Source organism: Entelurus aequoreus, linkage group LG02 (assembly GCF_033978785.1).
Source record: "Entelurus aequoreus isolate RoL-2023_Sb linkage group LG02, RoL_Eaeq_v1.1, whole genome shotgun sequence".
NCBI lineage: Eukaryota > Metazoa > Chordata > Actinopteri > Syngnathiformes > Syngnathidae > Entelurus > Entelurus aequoreus.
This window is the reverse complement of record NC_084732.1, coordinates 68,160,495-68,184,233: the sequence shown is the minus strand read 5'-3', so window position 1 is coordinate 68,184,233 and position 23,739 is coordinate 68,160,495. Positions and strand designations below refer to the sequence as shown.

Sequence of the window (23,739 nt, the reverse complement as noted above, 5' to 3'; positions counted from 1 at the left end):
GTGGCAGATCCAAGTCCCATCAGCAAGGATGGGCAGAGAAGAACAGAGAGATGGCAGGAATTCATCTAGACTTTGGCGTTACAACACACCTTATGGACACAGTGGACCTGGCCTTTAAATATGGACATACTAGAGAAATATATGGAGACGGTTCATTCTTTTTGTCGAGTCATCCAGAAGAACATTTGTGAGGTCACTGAGGGGACCTGAGAGATGGCCTGCTGCCTCAAACTTTATGTCCCACTGAGGGGTGGCTATTCCACAGGGTTTTCTCATTAAAAAAGCATTAAAAGTTATTAAATGCCTTAAATGTAATTAAAAAAAACATTAAATAGGATGTTTAGAGGCATTTAAAAATGCATACAAATGTAATTGGCAACAAAAAAAAGACAACAGTAAATGGGTTATACTTGTACTTGTATATGCTTACAATCTGTATTTGGCCAATTATATAAGGTTTTGACTATATATTATAACAATCTGCAGCACAACATGGGCCTTAGATCTGTTTTAAGTTGCATTCAAAAGGCATTCAAAAACATAAAATTAGATTGTCAATACCTGCAGAAACCCTATTGGCGCCCTGTGCAAGACCCTTCTTTCAATCGTATCTGTGTGTGTGTGTGTGTGTGTGTGTGTGTGTGTGTGTGTGTGTGTGTGTGTGTGTGTGTGCGTGTGTGTGTGTGTAGAGGATGCGGGGGTATCTCACCATAAGCAACATTTTATTTGGAGCGCTCCATTTTTTCACACTTTTTTTCATGTGGAACAATTTGTATAATGTTTTTTTAAACTTTAATTTAATTTGAAGCATTTTTTGTACTAAAACAAATTCTTGGGAAATACATTGATAATAAAATAACTAAATAATACAACTAACCCTAATAAATACTAATAATAATAATACATTTTATTTACTTTTTAAAAACTCAAACACTTTAGTGCAGGGGTCAGCAACCCAACATGTTGAAAGAGCCATATTGGACCAAAAATACAAAAAAAGAAACTGTCTGGAGCCGCAAAAAGTTAAAAGCCTGATGTAAGTGTTATAATAAAGGCAACACATTAAGTAAGTGTCTCAAAGGGTGAGATAATTCCTGGAAATGACTGGCTTAAAACTGCTAAAGGTATAAATGTGTGTGTCCAAGTTAAAGTAAAGAATGGGCTGTCTTCTTCTAATGGATTTATTACAATCTTTGCAAGCTGGTTTGCTGTGGTCTAGAACAACATGACACACAATCGGAAATACAGCCAATATTACATACAAATAATGTGTATGACATGCAAATGTAAATTAAATACACAGAGGACATGAGTAAAAGAAATTAAATGAACTCAAATATACCTACAAACGAGGCATAATGATGCAAAATGTACACACAGCTAGCCTAAATAGCATGTTAGCATGGATTATTAGCACTCCACGCAAGTCAATAGCATCAAAAAAGCTCAACTTTGTACATTCACGCACAGCATAAAACGTTTGGTGGACAAAATGAGACAAATAAGGAATGGCATAAAACACGTTTTTCTGTGGCAGCGACGGAGAAAGTTGTACACGAAAACCAACTACGTGAGTTCAAGGACCACCAAAATTAGTGAGACTAAACGGTGCTGGCCACATACTGTCATCAGTGAAGTATAAACACAAACATATTAAACAGTGGGCTGTCTAACAATTAGGAAGGTTTGTGTTATGTTTGTCCTCCTACAGAAACATTATTAAAACAACAAATATATTTTTCCCCATCTTTTTCCATTTTTGAAAAAGCTCCAGGGAGCCACTAGGGCGGTGCTAAAGAGCCGCGGGTTGCTGACCCCCGCTTTAGAGTGTAAAAACAAATAGGAGTGTATAAAATAGCAAATCTAAAAAATAAAATAAAAGCAAGCCGAACAAATGCAGTTTGAATAGACATACAGAACGCAAGTTTCAAATATTGTATTGTGTTAGTTTTAAAAGTCATAAGTGAAAAAAAATAATCAAAATGATTTATTTTAGTACAAAATAACAATTTTAACATCAATAAAACATACACTACCGTTCAAAAGTTTGGGGTCACCCAAACAATTTTGTGGAATAACCTTCATTTCTAAGAACAAGAATAGACTGTCGAGTTTCAGATGAAAGTTCTCTTTTTCTGGCCATTTTGAGCGTTTAATTGACCCCACAAATGTGATGCTCCAGAAACTCAATCTGCTCAAAGGAAGGTCAGTTTTGTAGTTTCTGTAACGAGCTAAACTGTTTTCAGATGTGAGAACATGATTGCACAAGGGTTTTCTAATCATCAAGTAGCCTTCTTAGCCAATGAGCAAACACATTGTACCATTAGAACACTGGAGTGATAGTTGCTGGAAATGGGCCTCTATACACCTATGTAGATATTGCACCAAAAACCAGACATTTGCAGCTAGAATAGTCATTTACCACATTAGCAATGTATAGAGTGTATTTCTTTAAAGTTAGACTAGTTTAAAGTGATCTTCATTGAAAAGTACAGTGCTTTTCCTTCAAAAATAAGGACATTTCAATGTGACCCCAAACTTTTGAACGGTAGTGTACATATATAAATATTACTGCCTTGACCACAATCTGAATCACAATTTGAACCTTGTACCTTTATATTCTACGAGAGCACTAATGTCTGTGTATTCTTATTAGTGACGGTGTAGGAGGCGGTTGGGAATATGTTTGCGATAACATTTCTTAAGAAGTGCCCTGTCATTCAGTAATTTGCATTTTAAAAGCACTTATTCACACACATCCCCACCCCTGCCCCACATAAAGTTCTTCCAGGAATCCACACCAAACTCCCCAAGCTATGAAGCTTGTGTTCGTTCAGTCATGCAACAGGAAAGGGCCATCCCCAAAGTGGGAAGGATGAATTTGTCTAAAATTTCCTTTAAAAAAAAAATCATCCACTAAACACCACAAACATCAGAAAAACGTTGGGCTAAATTATCCAGGGTGAAGCAAACACCTGCGAGTTATCATGGAAGAAAAGATGGATTGTTTTGACATGATGTGTTAACAACAAGCACATCTTCTCATATTTTGTTGATGTAGCAAAGAAAGGAAGACTCAAAAAATCCTCAAAATGCTTGCTCTTATTTACAGGATTTGGAGTTTTAGCAGTTTAATGAGGAGTGCGAGATGTGGGAGTGGAATGACTGATCAGTCAGGTGATGGGGATTTTGTCATCCATGGCTCATTGCCTCCTCTTTGGAGCTCGCCAGAGAGTGAAAATCTGCTTTGCTACTTTGACTTTTTTAGTCTGCATCCCTTCTGGAATGTTAGGTTTCTCTTTTGAAAAAGGGGAAAGGTTTAGTTTAATACAGTATGTCCTCCATTATTTTCTGTCATGGCCCCCCTATGGGCCAGCACATCTAAAATGCCTCCCTTGAATGTAAACACTAAGGCTGCAAATCTTTGGGTGTCCCACGATTCGATTCAACATCGATTCTTGGGGTCACGATTCGATTCAAAATCAATTTTTTCCGATTCAACGCGATTCTCGATTCAAAAACGATTCTCTATTCATTCAATACATAGGATTTCAGCAGGATCTACCCCAGTCTGCTGACATGCAAGCAAAGTAGTAGATTTTTGTAAAAAGCTTTTATAATTGTAAAGGACAATGTTGTGATAGCACATGCAAAGCTGATCTACTAAACGTGTGAAGAGTGGAATCCATTAAATGTGTCTGTCTTCATTGATATGCAGAATATATGATGATTAGCAAAACGCCCACAATACTGTGAGGAGAAGATGCAAGTATTTTATACAGCACACGCAATGTGATTTATTAACAGCACTATTTAGTGTGTTTTTTTAGCATCTCTGAAAAGCATGTGCAAACTGACACAGTTACACACATGGCTGCAGGATAAATGATAAATGGGTTATACTTGTATAGCGCTTTTCTACCTTCAAGGTACTCAAAGCGCTTTGACACTATTTCCACATTTACCCATTCACACACTGATGGCGGGAGCTGCCATGCAAGGCGCTAACCAGCAGCCATCAGAGGCAAAGGGTGAAGTGTCTTGCCCAAGGACACAACGGACGTGACTAGGAAGGTAGAAGGTGGGAATTGAACCCCAGTAACCTGCAACACTCCGATTGCTGGCACAGCCACTCTACCAACTTCGCCACACCGTCCCTGTGCGGATCTGTGCTTGCGCTGCAAAGACAGACAAGGAACATAGAATGTGTGTGTGTTTGTGTGTGTGTGTGTGTGTCAACATATTTGCATGGTTTGTCAGTAAAAAACTGTTAGATATATCATCCATACAGCAACATCCTTTTATAATTTTATAGCTGCATGCTGGGCTGATTCAAACTAATTTTCTTGATGAGTTGTTTTTTTTTAATGGAATTCGTTTTTTTTTTTCATTTATAAAATATTTCCTATGTAAAAAAAACTAAAAGTATATATATATATATATATATATATATATATATATATATATATATATATATATATATATATATATATATATATATATATATATATATATATATATTTGTATTTATTTTTGTTAAACAATTAACATTTATTAACACATTTGTAAAAAAAAACAAAAATTGGTACCGTTGAATACCAATCGGTTCCCACATACTGGTAGAATTGTAGCATTGTATCGATTAAAATGTGAAAAGTACCCTATGCATATATATTTAATATTTATCCGTGTAAATTAAAAATATTACACACAAGGTGTCAGGTGGTGAGTGAATTTCAATTTTTTTTTTATTCTTAGTTATTCATTTGATGGGGGGGAAATAATACAGGTAATTAGAAACCAAAAAAATAAACATAAACAAATAAAATAAAAAAAAATAAAAAAAGGAAACCATAAAATAAAAAAATAAAAACTTTCCGCCCACTCCTGGTCCTACATTTTCTTGTCACAGATCAGTCACCGTGGGTGGCAATGTACTGCCTTCCTCTTCACCACAAACAGATAGAAAATTAAAGGAACTGAGTAAAAAAAAAAAAAAAAAAAAAAAACATACAGAGAAGTGTCACTCTCACTGAATCAAAACAAAACAAAGAGAATTGAGGTGAGTCAAAAGGTTCATTGTCAACAGTGAGTGTCACATTTGTCCTAAAGTATCTTTAATTTAGCTATGTAACTAATCATGCAGCCCCAAGTGAAGTCAAATTGTTTTTGTGTACCCCTCAGATTATATTTCATTTTCTCCAGATCTAAGTCAAACATGAGGTCCTTCAGCCACACGGAGGCCTTTTTGACTGGGTTTTAGTGGAAGCTCCTTCTGTGTCTGTGTGATATTGCACGCAGATTAACCATCCTCCTATTCCCACATCCATGTTACTTTCACTGTTTGTTAGCTTTTAATAAAAAAGGGGCTGGCAAACGGTCAAGCAGGTGGGCAAAAATGCCAGATAGGAATTTAATTGCGTGAGATCAACTCCACCAAGCTGCGGGCCTGCGGACCAAGAGAGCATGATAAACACACACTAAAGGAAAGCAACCTCTCCCAAATAGGTCCTTTAATTTTATTGTTGCTTAATTGATTTATTAGCAAAATACAGAAGTACCTTAATTTAGGGGCTTCATTGGTTCAGCTTTTAACTCAAAACACTTGTATTTCAAGTCAACATTGCCCATTTAAATGAATTTAAATCAATTTAAGTCGGGATTGGCCCCACAAAACAGCACCATTTTAAAATGTAACATGCCCATTAAAATGGAAAGCAAATTTAAAAGAGAAATATTGTATAAAAACAATATAGTACAGAAACAAGTACAGCAGTTTTCTTAAGCAATGTAGTAAAAATCACTCCCTTACAGACATTTATGCGTGATTGTGACCTAAAATGCCTGAATTCACAGCAGCTTTTTCAGAAAGTTGCACCAAAAGTCGCAACGTTTCTGATTTCTCAACAACATTGAACTAGGTTGTGATTTTATAAGTTTAAAAATCAATGTCTTAAGTGTTTCTTGTAGACTTCACTTCCAAAAGCACAATAACAATTGGAAAACAATTACTGTATTGATGATTTACCGTATTTTTAGACGATAAGGCGTACTTAAAATCCTCTCATTTGCTCACAAATCGTTAGTGCGCCTTATAACCCGGTGCGCCTAATGTACGGAATAATTCTGGTTGTGCTTACCGACCTCGAAACTCTTTTATTTGGTACATGGTGTAATGATAAGAGTGACCAGATGGCAGTCACACATAAGAGATACGTGTAAACTGCAATATGACTCAAGTAAACAACACCGAAACTTTAAATGTTCCATTAAGAATATAGAACCTTACACACGGCATTCAAAAATCTGTCAAAATGTTTTAGTACGACTTTAGTAAGCGCTTGATGGATTGTCGAAGCATTACGGCTACTGTACTCAGACGTACTCTGCTTCAACATACAAGTATTACTATGGTGTGTGTATAAGGACTGCACAATGGCACCTATTAGCAGACATATCTGGAGTTTGGTTTCGCGATATTATGCAAAACCAACTTTTCTTACCTTCTGGTACCTGCTGATGTGATTTGGGATCTGCATAAGTCCTCAAAATTTGCGCCCGTCTGCCTTTGTAGTCTGCCGTAGTCAATAATCTTCTTCTTTTTCTCCATCCTCTTCTTGTGGGGCATTATCCTCCACGGTTGCCATTTGTAATATAAAGTACCGTAAAGTTCTAACTTATATCTGTCATTAGACTCGCTTTGGAAGCGCTAAAACATACCGGTGTAGTGAGTTCACATTATTCATCCAAGGAACTTTAGTTTTTAGAAAGTTCCGATCAGACGTTCTTTCACAGGACACATTTCTGCAATTGTTGTTGCACTAGTGAGCCACAGATGAGAAGAAGCTGCTCCGTTATTGATTGAAGTAAAGTCTGAATGTCATTAAAACAGTTAGCTCCATCTTTTGACACTTCTTCCACTCCCGTCCTTGCACGCTACACCGCTACAACAAAGATGACGGAGAGAAGACGCTGCTGAAGGTGAGCCACGTAAATAAGACCGCCCACAAAACGGCGCATCTTGAAGCGACTGTCAGAAAGCAACTTGAAGATGATCTGTAAAACATCATCTATGCAACATTTTGACCAAAGAACCACCATTACATGTTATGTAGACCACAAGGAAATGTTTTCAATTTACAAACCCCGTTTCCATATGAGTTGGGAAATTGTGTTAGATGTAAATATAAACGGAATACAATGATTTGCAAATCCTTTTCAACCCATATTCAATTGAATGCTCTACAAAGACAAGATATTTGATGTTCAAACTCATTAACTTTATTTTTTTTTTTTGCAAATAATAATTAACTTAGAATTTCATGGCTGCAACATGTGCCAAAGTAGTTGGGAAAGGGCATGTTCACCACTGTGTTACATGGCCTTTCCTTTTAACAACACTCAGTAAACGTTTGGGAACTGAGGAGACACAATTTTTAAGTTTCTCAGGTGGAATTATTTCCCATTCTTGCTTGATGTACAGCTTAAGTTGTTCAACAATCCGGGGGTCTCCGTTGTGGTATTTTAGGCTTCATAATGCGCCACACATTTTCAATGGGAGACAGGTCTGGACTACAGGCAGGCCAGTCTAGTACCCGCACTCTTTTACTATGAAGCCACGTTGATGTAACACGTGGCTTGGCATTGTCTTGCTGAAATAAGCAGGGGCGTCCATGGTAACGTTGCTTGGATGGCAACATATGTTGCTCCAAAACCTGTATTTACCTTTCAGCATTAATGGCGCCTTCACAGATGTGTAAGTTACCCATGTCTTTGGCACTAATACACCCCCATACCATCACAGATGCTGGCTTTTCAACTTTGCGCCTATAACAATCCGGATGGTTCTTTTCCTCTTTGGTCCAGAGGACACGAGGTCCACAGTTTCCAAAAACAATTTGAAATGTGGACTCGTCAGACCACAGAACACTTTTCCACTTTGTTTCAGTCCATCTTAGATGAGCTCAGGCCCAGCGAAGCCGACGGCGTTTCTGGGTGTTGTTGATAAACGGTTTTCGCCTTGCATAGGAGAGTTTTAACTTGCACTTACAGATGTAGCGACCAACTGTAGTTATTGACAGCGGGTTTCTGAAGTGTTCCTGAGCCCATGTGGTGATATCCTTTACACATTGATGTCGCTGGTTGATGCAGTACAGCCTGAGGGATCGAAGGTCACAGGCTTGGCTGCTTATGTGCAGTGATTTCTCCAGATTTTCTGAACCATTAGATGATATTACGGACCGTAGATGGTGAAATCCCTAAATTCCTTGCAATAGCTGGTTGAGAAAGGTTTTTCTTAAACTGTTCAACAATTTGCTCATGCATTTGTTGACAAAGTGGTGACCCTCGCCCCATCCTTGTTTGTGAATGACTGAGCATTTCATGGAATCTACTTTTATACCCAATCATGGCACCCACCTGTTCCCAATTTGCCTGTTCACTTGTGGGATGTTCCAAATAAGTGTTTGATGAGCATTCTTCAACTTTATCAGTATTTATTGCCACCTTTCCCAACTTCTTTGTCACGTGTTGCTGGCATCAAATTCTAAAGTTAATGATTATTTTCCAAAAAAAAAATGTTTATCAGTTTGAACATCAAATATGTTGTCTTTGTAGCATATTCAACTGAATATGGGTTGAAAATGATTTGCAAATCATTGTATTCCGTTTATATTTACATCTAACACAATTTCCCAACACATATGGAAACGGGGTTTGTAGAATAAAATCATAAAATGACCCCTTTAACGCGCCTTATAATTCGGTATGCCTTTTGTATGAAAAAAGACCTAAATAGACCCGCTCATCGGCAGTGCGCCTTATAATGCGGTACACCCTATGGTCCGAAAAATACGGTACTTGTCTTATACTACACAGACCTAAAAGAAGACACTAGATGGCAGTAAAATATCATACTTGTAGCTCAATGTCAAATGACTGTACTGTTTTAATTAATTATAACTAATAGTAATAAATCATTGCAATTATAGGAAGAAACACCACCAAAGGTTGGAGACATTCTCCATTTTACGCTTGAAAAGTGTTTGTTCATCTTAAACATCCATTTATGTTCCAACACATTAACCCCTGCACATTAACAGCATTTGTAAACTGTTGAGAGCGATCTATAGCGGTACTCGTTGTTGTAAAATGAGAGACGATGAGGGATCATCATCACACTTCAACATCTCTGTAGAGGTTGCCCTCTAGTGGGTTCTTCAGACCACCACACACTGCCAGGAGAGCCAGGAATTCCGGGTGTAACACTGTTTTATTTTCATAGAATAGTGCAAAGTCTTTTGCTTTCCAGCAAACTGTCTTTCTCTCCTGCGTCCGCTCAGCAGCACCTCCAACTCCAACTACTCGTCTCATCACGGCTGCTGCTAATAAAGGCGACAGGTGATTAGATGACAAGGCCCGCCTGGGCCATCTACGCACCTGTCGCTGTCTTCGAGGCCGGTCCTGGCAACACCCCGTTCCGCGGCAGGCCCGCAGGCCACGCCCCCCTCCACAATCTCTAACATGTTAACGCTGCCTCTTTGCAAGGTCAGCAGTGCAAATGAAAATATGGTCCTCATTTTCTTTCATATCCTGAATAAATAAATGTTGAATAAATATGTAAACACAAGAACAAATAGGAAGTGAATGTTAATATAATGCATTACCCAGAAGGCTTAGCGCTTTTGACAGTCACAGGAAGTAAGTCTAAGTATGACAATTGTCCTGTTTGCGCAACTAAGAGTTGATATTTTGTTACAGTACAGGTTGCTATTCCTGCGTCGCTACACAGGAAACAAACGTACGTTTCGATGAAACCGTTACCGTGCGCATTTGGTAGATTTGATTGCCGAAAATGCCGCTAAAGTTGCGGATTTGGACAAATTTGCTTGAATTTGGCATGAATTGGCACATTCGAGACATGGCAAATTCCTGGAAGTACCGAACAATGTACAGCTTTCACCTTGGAGATTGGACTCCTACGGTATTTCCTTCGAGCGGCTTCTCCGTCAAACACATCATCAGCACGGAAGGAATTCGGGCGGTACCTGTAAAAGTACCAAATTAGACACCCATCCCTATGACATGATATGACATGATGACCCTATCCCTAATTTGATAATAATAACGAAAATAATATCCTTAATATGAAGTAAACAAGAGTATTCTCAATAGCAGGGGTCTTTAACTTTTTCCAGGCTAAGGACCTCCACAAGGATGAAAAGAAGGAGCAGGGACCCCCTACTTATGAATCTTGTATGAAATGATGATTGTATTTTACATTAAATTGGTCTTAAAGTTACCTTGTTATTGTGCAATACTAACGATATTCAAATAACAGTATTGTGTCTCCAATAGCTTCCTGGCTACTAACACTCTAATCCCCAGTTGGCAACTATCATGCTAATCGCTAGCTGGCAACTAGTGCGCTAATCACTAGCTGAGAACTATTGCGCCAATCACTAGCTGGCGACTGGCACATTATTCGCTAGCTGACAACTAGTGCGCTAATTGTTAGCTGGCAACTAGTGCGCCAATCGCTAACTGGTAAATAGAGCGCCAATTGCTAGCTGACAGCTAGTGTGCTAATCGCTAGCTGGTAACTAGGACATCAGCTGACATCCAAACGTGAATTGTTAGCTGACAACTAGTGTGCTCATCACTAGTTGGCAAATAACATGACAATCGCTACTTGAAAACTAGTGCGTTAATTGCTAGCTGACAACGAAAGCGTTAATCGCTAGCTATCTATAATGCGATATGTTATTTATTCACATTAAACTTAAGCCGTATTTAAAAATATAAACATTTGTGGAAATATAAAAAATTATATATACGTTAGGTCAGGAAAAAACACAGGCTATTTCATCCCTACAAGCCTGTTTCGCAGGCTTGTAGGGATGAAACACCTAACGTATGTTTCGCTCTACCCCGGTATTGAGCTCTGTATAACATATAAACCACATAAACCTCCACTAAAAAATACATATATACTTTTTCAATCTACCAAAAGTTTCTCGGCCCAACTGCAGTTCATCTGCAGAGCCCCTGGAGGCCGTGGACCTCCTGTTGAAGAACTCTGCTCTAAAGATACCCATGTCCACTGCAAAAACATTGCATGAAAAAACTAAACACTATTGTTTTGACCAGAAACTATTATTATTAGCAAATGTATTTTTTTTTTTGTGGATGTGAGGAGGTTCTGAATGACGTCGTCCGGGTGACACAAGCTAACAAAGAAGCATGTTCCACCTTTTCCTTTTTTTTTTCCTTTTTTTTTCTTAATCAATCCAACAAAACAATACACAACAATACCATAATAATGCAATCCAATTCCAAAACCAAACCCAGCAACATTCAGAATAGCAATAACAGAGCAATTGAGAGGACACACAAACATGACACAGAACAGTCTAAAAGTAGGGAAACAAAAATGAATATTATCAACAACAGTATCAATATTAGTAACAATTTCAACATAGCAGTGATTAAAAATCCCTCATTGACATTATCATTACAGGCATTTATAAAAATAAAATAAAAAAAATTAACAGTATAGTGTCACAGTGGCTTACACTTGCATCGCATCTCATAAGCTTGACAACACACTGTCATATTTTTGGTTCATTTAATAGTTAAAACAAATTTGAATAATGGATCCCATATTCCAATATAGGACTCATTGTTATCTAAACTAAATGCAATTTTTTCTACTGATATCATCTCCAATCAGAATGTGTTGGACTATCAAATTGTTCCACCTTTTCCTGACAGAAACTGGCTCAGCAATCATCCCCAACGATGGTTTATCCCTAATGGGGACTCATAAATAAAGTGAAGGGACATATTAGAGATTTATGACGCTGCGGTGCAATATATCCTTCCTTCATATGTTTTGCCCTTCATCTTTTACGGCCAATCACGCCGCCTCTTACGCTGACAGATAAATATTTGTTTTATTTTTTTCTAAGGATAGAAACGTTTTCTAAATCTCTTTATTTTTCTCTTTCATCTTCATGTGTACTCTGCTCACCTGGCCTTCAGCAGCTGTGTCTTTTGCTTGGAAATAGGCCAAGCGATAACTGGACCAGCGCCTGACTCTCTGGAATGTTCTCATGTTGCCCGTTTTTGTGTTTGAGTGATTGTGGGCCGCAGATGAGAGAAGTTTCACCGTCAAAATAGAGTTGGACTTACTGGTGCTTTGGAAATCACTTTGGATGTTATTATCTTATTTTGGTCAGCACAATTCCTTCTGTAATCCTGCTGTCTTTTGAACATGTTTCCAACATAATTTATGATTTTTACACACACAAAAATGTTATCCTTTTTTTTTTGTGTGTGTTCTCTGTCAGGGGTCATTACAGCAAGTCAATCGTATTAATATTTTTGCTTTTTATTACCGACATATTTCTGGATATATTTCTATTTATTTTTTGCAATTTTTTAATTAAAATATTATACTATAAATATTATATTAAAATGCATTTTTAATTCCAATTTGCTAAGATATTAATTGACTTGTATTTAATATTTAATTGTCATATTTGGAGGTGTTTAAAATCGCCATGTAAAATCACAAATGCTAATCAATACTGCATGTGTGGCGTTTTTAGCTGATTGGAGAGTTAGCTTCCGCAGCTAGTAGGTCAATGATAATGACTTCTGTTTTGTTTGATAAGCCGTTTTACTGCTGTGTTACAGGCACCGTTTGGAAACAATTAAGGTAAATAAACATTTACAAAATATTTCTGGTTAAATAAATAACTCACTTCAAGACGTATATATCTGCGGATTATAGTGTAGTACAGCTAATATATTTAAAAAAAATGTATTCTAAAATTTATTGGGTGCGGCTTATATCAGGGCGCTCTATATAATATTTTTGGCCACAGTAACATTAAACACAGTTTGAACAGCAACACTGTGTTTTAATATAGGAAAACAAAACACTGTACTTAAATAATGAATCAAATAAATTGTATTTAATATTCGGTTCCCACGCGTGTTGAGTGATAGAAATGGCGGTGTAAGACAGTTATGTTTGTTTTGTTTACAGTTGGCGGATTATAACGACTTCCATTGAAAGCTGATAAATCCTTAACGGCTCATTACAATATTTAATAAGTGATTCTTTGGTGTACCACTAGATGGAGCCAGCACATCACTAGTGTTACCACAGTTTGTTATAGTCCCAACAATAGTCACACACACACATACTAAATGTGGTGAAATTATCTTCTGCATTTGACCCATCCCCTTGTTCCACCCCCTGGGAGGTGAGGGGAGCAGTGAGCAGCAGCGGGGGCCGCGCTCGGGAATCATATTGCATTAAAATATTGCATATATTTTGGCACTTCATCTTTCAAAATTCTGACGAAAACAGGTTTTACTTCCATTTTTAGGCCAACGAGGCACCTTCGCATCATCCATGGCCCGTTCTCTAAATCAGTGTTTTTCAACCTTTTTGGAGCCAAGGCACATTTTTTGTTCATTAAAAAAATGCTGAGCCACACCGCCAGCAGTAAACATAAAACATGTAAACTCTGTAGTTGATATTGACAGTAAAAGTGTCATTGTTGCAATTGTTGGATATGAATTCAAACCATAACCAACCATGCATCATTATAGCTCTTGTCTCAAAGTAAGTGTCACGACCTGTCACATCACGCTGTGACATATTTGGAGTGTTTTGGTGTTTTCCTGTGTGTAGTGTCTTGTGCTCCTATTTTGGTGGCTTTTCCTGTTTTGTCTGTATTTTACTGTAACCGTTTCATGTCTTCATTTGAGCGCTATTCCCCGCACCTGTTTTGTTTTAGCAATAAAGACTGTTGCTGTTGTGCGAACGCTATCCTTATTTGTGTGGAAATTGTTGATTGTCATGTCATGTACGGGATGCACTTTGTGGACGCCGTCTCTGCTCCTCACGCTGCAAGTCTTTGCTGTCGTCCAGCATTCTGTTTTTGTTGACTTTGTAGCCAGTTCAGTTGTAGTTTTGTTTTCCATAGCCATCCCTAAGCTTCAATGCCTTTTTTAGGGGCACTCGCCTTTTGTTTATTTTTGGTTTAAGCATTAGATACAACGTTTACAAAGCAATTAGCTACCTTCTGCCACCTACTGATATGGAAGAGTATTACACGGTTACTCTGCCGAGCTCTAGACAGCACCGACACTCAACAACGGCACATTATTTGCGGATTATAATTACTGGTTTGCATAAAATTATTTAACCCAAATAGGTGCAATTTAGAGATGTCCGATAATATCGGGCTGTCGATATTATCGGCCGATAAATGCTTTAAAATGTAATATCGGACAGTATTGGTGTCGGTTTCCAAATGATCGGTATCGGTTTTAAAAAGTAAAATGTATGACTTTTTAAAACGCCGCTGTGTACACGGACATAGGGAGAAGTACAGAGCGTCAATAAACCTTGAAGGCACTGCCTTTGCGTACCGGCCCAGTCACATAATATCTACGGGTTTTCAGACACACAAGTGAATACAAGTCATACTTGGTCAACAGCCATACAGGTCACACTGAGGGTGACCGTATAAACAACTTTAACACTGTTACAAATATGCGCCACACTGTGAACCCACACCAAACAAGAATGACAAACACATTTCAGGAGAACATCTGCACCGTAACACAACATAAACACAACAGAACAAATACCCAGAACCCCTTGCAGCACTAACTCTTCTGGGACACTACAATATACACCCCCCGCTACCCCCAACACCCCGCCCCACCCCAACCCCGCCCCACCCCCAACCTCAACCTCCTCATGCTCTCTCAGGGAGAGCATGTCCCACATTCCAAGCTGCTGTTTTGAGGCATGTTAAAAAAAAAAAGCACTTTGTGACTTCAATAATAAATATGGCAGTGCCATGTTGGCATTTTTTTCCATAACTTGAGTGGATTTATTTTGGAAAACCTTGTTACATTGTTTAATGCAGGGGTGTCCAAAGTGCCACCCGGGGGCCATTTGCGGCCCGCAGCTAATTGTTACCGGCCTGCAACACATTCTAGAAATGCTATTGCAAAAATAAAAAAATAAATAATACAAAAAGTGGAATGAGGTGAAATCTAACTAGAAAAAGTTGCAATGTTGACACAAAGCTGCCATGCAGGTTGCTTTTTTTCTTTTGTCTATCTTTATTTTTCTTTTTTTTGCCATTGCTTAAAAAAAATAAAAATAAAAATGTTATAATGAATTATTGACCTATTCAAGGCTCCAATTATTTAAAATATTTCACTTTAAAATGTTTTATGTGGAAAATATTGCATATATTGTGTGGTTGCCATACAAAAACATAAACGTTTTCTTTGACAAAAGAGCATAAAACAAACAAAATAATAGTTTAAACGTAAAATTGACAGACATATCTGAAGTTGATCTCGTAACTTAAGTGTTGAAAGTAAAAAAAAAACTAATACAAATGTATCACTTTATGAGTGGGGCACCTTTTGTATCCTAAATATATTTGATGGGATTTTATTTATCTTTTCACTGTGATTACTCAAATATAACAATTGATTAATATCAATGGTGTCTTGCTTTATTGATGTTTTTAAGGCTCTAATTACTTCACATCAAACATTGCTTTCTGAATGTTTTGGGCAGTGGGGGAAATACTGCATATTTCAGTTTTATTATAAAAAACAAAGTTGTCTTGACAGAAAAGGCATAAAACCTTTTTGGTTTTTTAAATTTTATATCAACCTGAAGTTGATATACTGTAGAGATTTACTGTAAGTGTTAAATAAAAAAAATAAAAAAATAATTTGACTTGTTTTTAACATTTTAATGACTTAGACCCTTTATAGTCCCCGGGAGCCCTAAAGGGAAAAAAAACTCAAAATCCATATATTTTGTTATGATTTGAAAATGAAAACTATCAAAATGGCCCCCGCAGGCTTTAATTTTTCCGTGTGCGGCCCTCAGTGGAAAAAGTTTGGACACCCCTGGTTTAATGCATTCAGCGGGGCATCACAACAAAATTAGGCATAATAGTGTGTTAATTCCACAACTGTATATATCGGTATCGGTTGATATCGGAATCTGCAATTAAGAGTTGGACAATATTGGAATATCGAATATCAGCAAAAAAAGCCATTATCGGACATCTCTAGTGAAATTACATAATCTCCCACGGCACACCAGACTGTATCTCACGGCACACCTGCGTGCCGCGGCACTGTGGTTGAAAAACACTGTTCTAAATGATGCTTTGCATGAGTTGCGGTGCATTCAGGCGCTCCCCCTCATCGCAAGCTTTTACCCAGCTCAGTGTATTAATGTTGTTCATTTCCTCCGCATCCCTCCCGGCCGCTCCGCTCGCCGGCCCAACATTCCACACACTCCAGTGGAATTAAGGGAGAGGCCTATGGCGAGGCAGGGAACAAGCTCAGGAATGTCTCTGTTATCACAGCAAGAGAGGAGGAAGGGAGCAGAAAGGTCACGCCGCGCCGCTATGAGCTTGACTTCCAGTCTGCAGTGTTCGAGTCCTAGGTGTCCCGACCCACGGGAATCTAATTTGAGCGCTGCTGCTTTTTAAATCAATATCTTCCCGGCTATCGGCGGCGGTGTCATGTAGATGATCTCGCGGCCCTCACAGATGTCACGCCAGGTTGCTTCTGCCCTCAGTCCGAAGTGTGAAACTCCAGCCTCGTTTTAGTCGCACGCTCGCGACGCTGCTCATGCATGCGGAGGGACTCGCTCTCAGGTAGGAGCATCCCTGTGGAGGCACAGCGTGTGAGTGTGCTTGTATTTTTTATATTTTGTTATGTCTATGTTAAGTTTGTACGGTATACCGCTATTAGTATAGTACCGCCATATTAATGACATATTCGGTACTATACCGCCTCTAAAAAGTACCGGTCCGCTAAAATGTAAACAAACGCCAATGGTGGATCTACTGTAATGATACCAAGTACAGGTGCGTATCGAGTCAGTACTACTATGATTACGTCGATATTTGATCTACACCTAACATCCACTGTAATGATACCAAGTACAGGAGCGTATCTAGTCAATACTACTATGATTACGTCGATATTTTTTGGCATCACAACATCTTCTTTGGTTTTTTTTAAAAGTATATTATGTTTATAAACTCAGGAAATATGTCCCTGGACACATGAGGACTTTGAATATGACCAATGTATGATCCTGTAACGACTTGGTATCGGATTGATACCCAAATTTGTGGTGTCATCCAAAGCAAAGGGAGAACGGAAAAGGTGCTTTAAGACATGGCTAGCTAGCTTGCGGCTAAAGTCCAGCCCCAGTCGGCAGTGTTTTAGCTACTTCTAAATCACTAATCCTTGTCTCCATGGCGACAAATAAAGTAAGTTTCTTACAAGTATCATCCCTGCAGGACGAGGAATAGCTAAACATGCTTTACTACACACCGTAGCTCACCGGCGTCAAAATGTAAACAAACGCCATTGGTGGATCTACACCTGACATCCACTGTAATGATACCATGTACAGGAGCGTATCTAGTCAATACTACTATGATTACGTCGATATTTTTTGGCATCACAACATCTTCTTTCGTTTTAAAAAAAAAATTATATTATGTTTATAAACTCAGGAAATATGTCCCTGGACACATGAGGACTTTGAATATGACCAATGTATGATCCTGTAACGACTTGATATCGGATTGATACCCAAATTTGTGGTGTCATCCAAAGCAAAGGGAGAACGGAAAAGGTGCTTTAAGACATGGCTAGCTAGCTCGCGGCTAAAGTCCAGCCCCAGTCGGCAGTGTTTTAGCTACTTCTAAATCACTAATCCTTGTCTCCATGGCGACAAATAAAGTAAGTTTCTTACAAGTATCATGCCTGCAGGACGAGGAATAGCTAAACATGCTTTACTACACACCGTAGCTCACCGGCGTCAAAATGTAAACAAATGCCATTGGTGGATCTACACCTGACATCCACTGTAATGATACCATGTACAGGAGCGTATCTAGTCAATACTACTATGATTACGTCGATATTTTTTGGCATCACAACATCTTCTTTGGTTTTAAAAAAAAAATTATATTATGTTTATAAACTCAGGAAATATGTCCCTGGACACATGAGGACTTTGAATATGACCAATGTATGATCCTGTAACGACTTGGTATCGGATTGATACCCAAATTTGTGGTGTCATCCAAAGCAAAGGGAGAACGGAAAAGGTGCTTTAAGACATAGCTAGCTAGCTCGCGGCTAAAGTCCAGCCCCAGTCGGCAGTGTTTTAGCTACTTCTAAATCACTAATCCTTGTCTCCATGGCGACAAATAAAGTAAGTTTCTTACAAGTATCATGCCTGCAGGACGAGGAATAGCTAAACATGCTTTACTACACACCGTAGCTCACCGGCGTCAAAATGTAAACAAACGCCATTGGTGGATCTACACCTGACATCCACTGTAATGATACCATGTACAGGAGCGTATCTAGTCAATACTACTATGATTACGTCAATATTTTTTGGCATCACAACATCTTCTTTCGTTTTAAAAAAAAAATGTATATTATGTTTATAAACTCAGGAAATATGTCCCTGGACACATGAGGACTTTGAATATGACCAATGTATGATCCTGTAACGACTTGGTATCGGATTGATACCCAAATTTGTGGTGTCATCCAAAGCAAAGGGAGAATGTAAAAGGTGCTTTAAGACATGGCTAGCTAGCTCGCGGCTAAAGTCCAGTCGCAGTCGGCAGTGTTTTAGCTACTTCTAAATCACTAATCCTTGTCTCCATGGCGACAAATAAAGTAAGTTTCTTACAAGTATCATCCCTGCAGGACGAGGAATAGCTAAACATGCTTCAGTACACACCGTAGCTCACCGGCGTCAAAATGTAAACAAATGCCATTGGTGGATCTACACCTGACATCCACTGTAATGATACCATGTACAGGAGCGTATCTAGTCAATACTACTATGATTACGTCGATATTTTTTGGCATCACAACATCTTCTTTCGTTTTAAAAAAAAATGTATATTATGTTTATAAACTCAGGAAATATGTCCCTAGACACATGAGGACTTTGAATATGACCAATGTATGATCCTGTAACGACTTGGTATCGGATTGATACCCAAATTTGTGGTGTCATCCAAAGAAAAGGGAGAACGGAAAAGGTGCTTTAAGACATGGCTAGCTAGCTCGCGGCTAAAGTCCAGTCGCAGTCGGCAGTGTTTTAGCTACTTCTAAATCACTAATCCTTGTCTCCATGGCGACAAATAAAGTAAGTTTCTTACAAGTATCATGCCTGCAGGACGAGGAATAGCTAAACATGCTTTACTACACACCGTAGCTCACCGGCGTCAAAATGTAAACAAATGCCATTGGTGGATCTACACCTGACATCCACTGTAATGATACCAAGTACAGGGTTGTATCTAGTCGATACTACTGTGATTATGTCGATATTTTTTGGCATCACAACATCGTCTTTCGTTTTTTTTAAATGTATATTATGTTTATAAACTCAGGAAATATGTCCCTAGACACATGAGGACTTTGAATATGACCAATGTATGATCCTGTAACGACTTGGTATTGGATTGATACCCAAATTTGTGGTATCATCCAAAACTAATGTAAAGTATCAGACAACAGAAGAATAAATGATTATTACATTTTAACAGAAGTGTAGATATAACATGTTAGGAGAGAATGTAACCAGATATTAACAGTAAAAATTATATAATAATTCAATATATCAGTATATATCATATACTGTATATATAATATGTACATATTACATATATGTTATATTTTATATTGCTACTACTGTACATTTTTAGTCTACTTTATACCTGCATTATCCTTTCCATCCTAACACTTTCCATCCTTTGTAACTGAGCTTCTGTGTGGAACAATTTCCCTTGTGGATCCTTAAAGTTTGTCTAAGTCTAAGTCTAAATCTAAATGAACAAGTAGATTAATATTTCATTTTCTACCACTTGTCCTTAATAATTTTGATAAAATAATAGAATGATAAATGACACAATATGTTACTGCATATGTCATCAGCTAAATTAAGAGCCTTTGTTTGCTTACTTACTAATAAAAGACAAGTTGTCTTGTTTGTTCACTATTTTATTTAAAGACAAACTTGCAATAGGAAACATATGTTTAATGTACCCTAAGATTTTTTTGTCAAAATAAAGCCAATAACAATATTTTTTGTGGTCCCCTGTATTTAGAAAAGTACCGAAAAGTATCAAATTAATTTTGGTATCGGGACAACACTAGTCTATGTGAAAATATTATATTTATATTGCTCCTTTCTGAGGTGCTTTTTGCTTCTGTGCAAAGTGTGTCAGTGTTTAGTGCTGTGGCAATGGATGTTAATTAGACATGGTAATAATCGACTAATTGCACATTTGTCTGAGAGGGGTTTTTTTTTTCAAATTGTGCAATGTTTCTCTTGGCGAGAGAGAGAGAATGATGTCCTGGGCTGCATGTCTTAAAATGTTTGTGATGTTTTTGGAGTGGCTTTCTACCGTGGTTGCAGATGCATCTAAAAATAGCCTCAGCTAAAGGCAGAGCACACCTCTCTTTATTGCAAAATGTCGCCAGGTTGGCATTGCTACGCTGCAAAAACATTGTTAAAAAGGAACCCGCAAAAATGAACGTTTAACACTGCAGTTACATGCTTGTGTATTACCTTGAGGTTTTTTGTTTTTTTACTGTTAATACCGTAAAAGGCGCACGGGGTTATAAGGAGCACTGTTGATGAACAGGTATGTTTTCATATATAAAGACCATCATATAAGGCGCATTAAAGGGGTCAATGGGTCATATGATGATTTATTTTCTATATTTAAAACACCTCCTTGTGGTTTAGAACAGTGTTTCATAACCATAGGGCCAGGGCCCATTGTTGGGCCGCCAAAAAATATCAGTTTTTCAGCTGTGGTCTGTTATGGGCCGCAGCAGTACTTTGTTGTAATACACTTTTTTACCACTTGTGGCAGTAATGACAATCTCAAACGAACAGAAGATGTCTTAAACTAAAGTCATAGAGAAGTTTCTTAAACGCAAACATTATGACTTAAGTCGGGGGTCAGCAACCAGCGGCTCTTTAGTGCCGCCCTAGTGGCTCCCCGGAGCATTTTTTAAAACGAATTGAATGGGGAAAAATAAGGTTTTTGTTTTAGTACGTTTTTTGTTTGAGGACACACATGACACAAGCCTTCCCAATTGTTAGAAAGCCCACTGTTTAATATGTTTGTGTGTATGCTTCACTGACGAGAATATTTGGTGTACATCGTTTTGTCCTACTCATTTCGGAGGTTCTTGAACTCACCATAGTGTGGACTGTGACGCAACAGTTTGTTTACATGTAAAATCTTCCACTCCTTCTTTGTCTCATTTTGTCCACCAAAAGTTTCATGCTGTGCGTGAATGCACAAAGGTGAGCTTTGTTGATGCTATTGACTTGTTGGAGTGCTAGTTAGGCATATTTGGTCACTGCATGACTGCAAGCTAATCAATGCTAACATGCTATTTAGCCTAGCCGAATGTACATATTGCATCATTATGCCTCATTTGTAGGTATATTTGAACTCATTTAATATCCTTGACTTTTATCTTCTTTGTATATCATTTAGTTTTGCATGTCTCATGACACATTATCTGTATGTAATATTGGCTGCATTTCAGATAGTTGTTTGTGTGCCATGTTGTTCCAGACCACAGCAAACATTACCTAACTTGCCAAAGATTGTAATAAATCTATTAAAAGAAGACAGCCTGTCGTTTCATTTAACTTGGACACACACATTTATACCTTTGGCCATTAAAAGACAGTCATTTCCAGGAGTTATATCACCTTCTGAGTAGCCTCTGATTTACTAATGGTTTCCAATGTAAAAATGTGTAGAATAAATATTACATTTCAACATTTATGTCAATGAAGATTTGCGTCAGCCTGCGACACATAGTCATTTTGATAGTAGGCTATTATAGTTAATATAGACACTTACATTATGTATTGTCTTCATTATAAGACTTATATAAGGCCTTTTATTTTTTGTGGCTCCAGACAGATTTGTTTTTGTATTTTTGGTCCAATATGGCTCTTTCAACGTTTTGGGTTGACAAAACTTAAGTGGTGAAGCTGTATTTTTATTTATACTTAAAAAATGTTGACTGTTTATTTAAGACATACAATATATACATTATTATTATTATTATTATTATTATATTAGTATTATGTAATTTAGTTAGAAGTAATTTATTTTGAGCACTGCGTATTTCCTTCTTTTTTTTTAATCACATTTGGAGTCGCCTCCCAGCAGGCACAAGACATTGATGCAACGTTGATACTGTACATACATCTCCTTTAAAACTGACTTTGAAACAATGTTGCAAAATAGTTGTATTTGTACACTGAGACAACGTTGATGTCTAACGTTGAATCCACAGTGTTGGTTTGGAAATGACCACATTTCAATGGTCCAAATCAACGTCAGAACCCAACATTAATGAAACATTGTCAAAAAGCATGTTCTCTCAACATTAGGTTTGACTTAATCAACGTCAGGACCTAATTCTAAGTTCTCAATGTTTCTTTAATGTCTTGAGCCTGTTGAGTTCTGTTGCAGTATATTTGATTAATATTTTTTTTTGTTGATCAGCCTGACCTAAGCCTTGATAATAGTCTTTGTGAGTAACACATGGTTTCATATCATTTGACAAGGTTTATCCTGTTAAACTCCAAGTAGGTTAGATATAATTATTGAATATGAATAACATTAAGAGTAGGATTACTAATTCAGTATTAATATTTGGGTGGGCCCCAGGCACCTCTGGAGTGGAAAATTAGGCTTTGAGGCCAAAAAAGTGAAGAACCCCTGGTCTAGAAAACATGCAATGGTGTTTTTTGGTCAACATTTTGCATAGATTATGTTTTACAAACCGTTTTCAAGTCGTTTTCTGACCCTATTTTCAACATGCACCATTTGGTGGGAGGTCCACTTCAACTGCATCTTCTCCCTGTCATCTTTTGTTGTAGTTTTTAGCACTTCCATAGCGAGACTATTGACAGATTAGGTTTGAACTACACACTACAAATACACATCAGCGGGTACGAATAAGTAAGAAAAATTGTTTTTGCATAATAGGTCGAAACAAAACCACTGATAATAAGTCTTCTAAAAGGCGCCATTTTGGGGTCCTTATACACACACCATAATGATACTCGTATGTTGAAGCACAGTAGTCGTAAGGCAGTACGGCTTTGTAGCTTACCAAAGTCGTACTAAAACATTTTGACAGATTGAGCACTGTGTGTAATGTTCTATATTCTCAATGAAACATCAACGTTTTAGTCTTGCTTTTTAGCGTCATTTATCGAACAACAGGCGTCAACCTGCAGTCCACACGTATCGCTCATGTGTGACTGCCATCTACTGGTCACACTTATCATAACACCATGTACCACCTAAAATTAGTTTGAGGTCAGTACAGCACAACCAGAATCAGTACGTTTATTAGGCGTACTGTCGATTTTTGAGAAAATGAAAGGATTTTAAGTGCACCTTATAGACACGGTACAAAATTAGATGAAAACCTAGGGAAGACCCACGCAGAGGCCATCTTTGTATTTAAGTTAAAAAGTTAAAGTACCCATGATAGTCACACACACACTAGGTGTGGCAAAATTATTATCTGCATTTGACCCATCACCCTTGATCACCCCCTGGGAGG

At 37.8% G+C, this 23,739-nt stretch overlaps 1 protein-coding gene across 18 annotated transcripts in view; it reads left to right on the top strand.

The window, feature by feature from the left end:
• The window catches only part of tjp1a (tight junction protein 1a), a 217,233-nt gene that overhangs the window by 49,895 nt on the left and 143,599 nt on the right, over window positions 1-23,739 (top strand). The window contains exon 1 of one of the 18 annotated variants that reach the window (XM_062031175.1): window positions 16,464-16,727. The exons of the other annotated variants lie outside the window; for them this stretch is intronic. The gene's annotated coding sequence lies outside the window, so the exon portion shown is untranslated. Of the gene's footprint in view, window positions 1-16,463; window positions 16,728-23,739 lie in introns of those variants that run through there. 18 annotated transcript variants of the gene reach the window in all.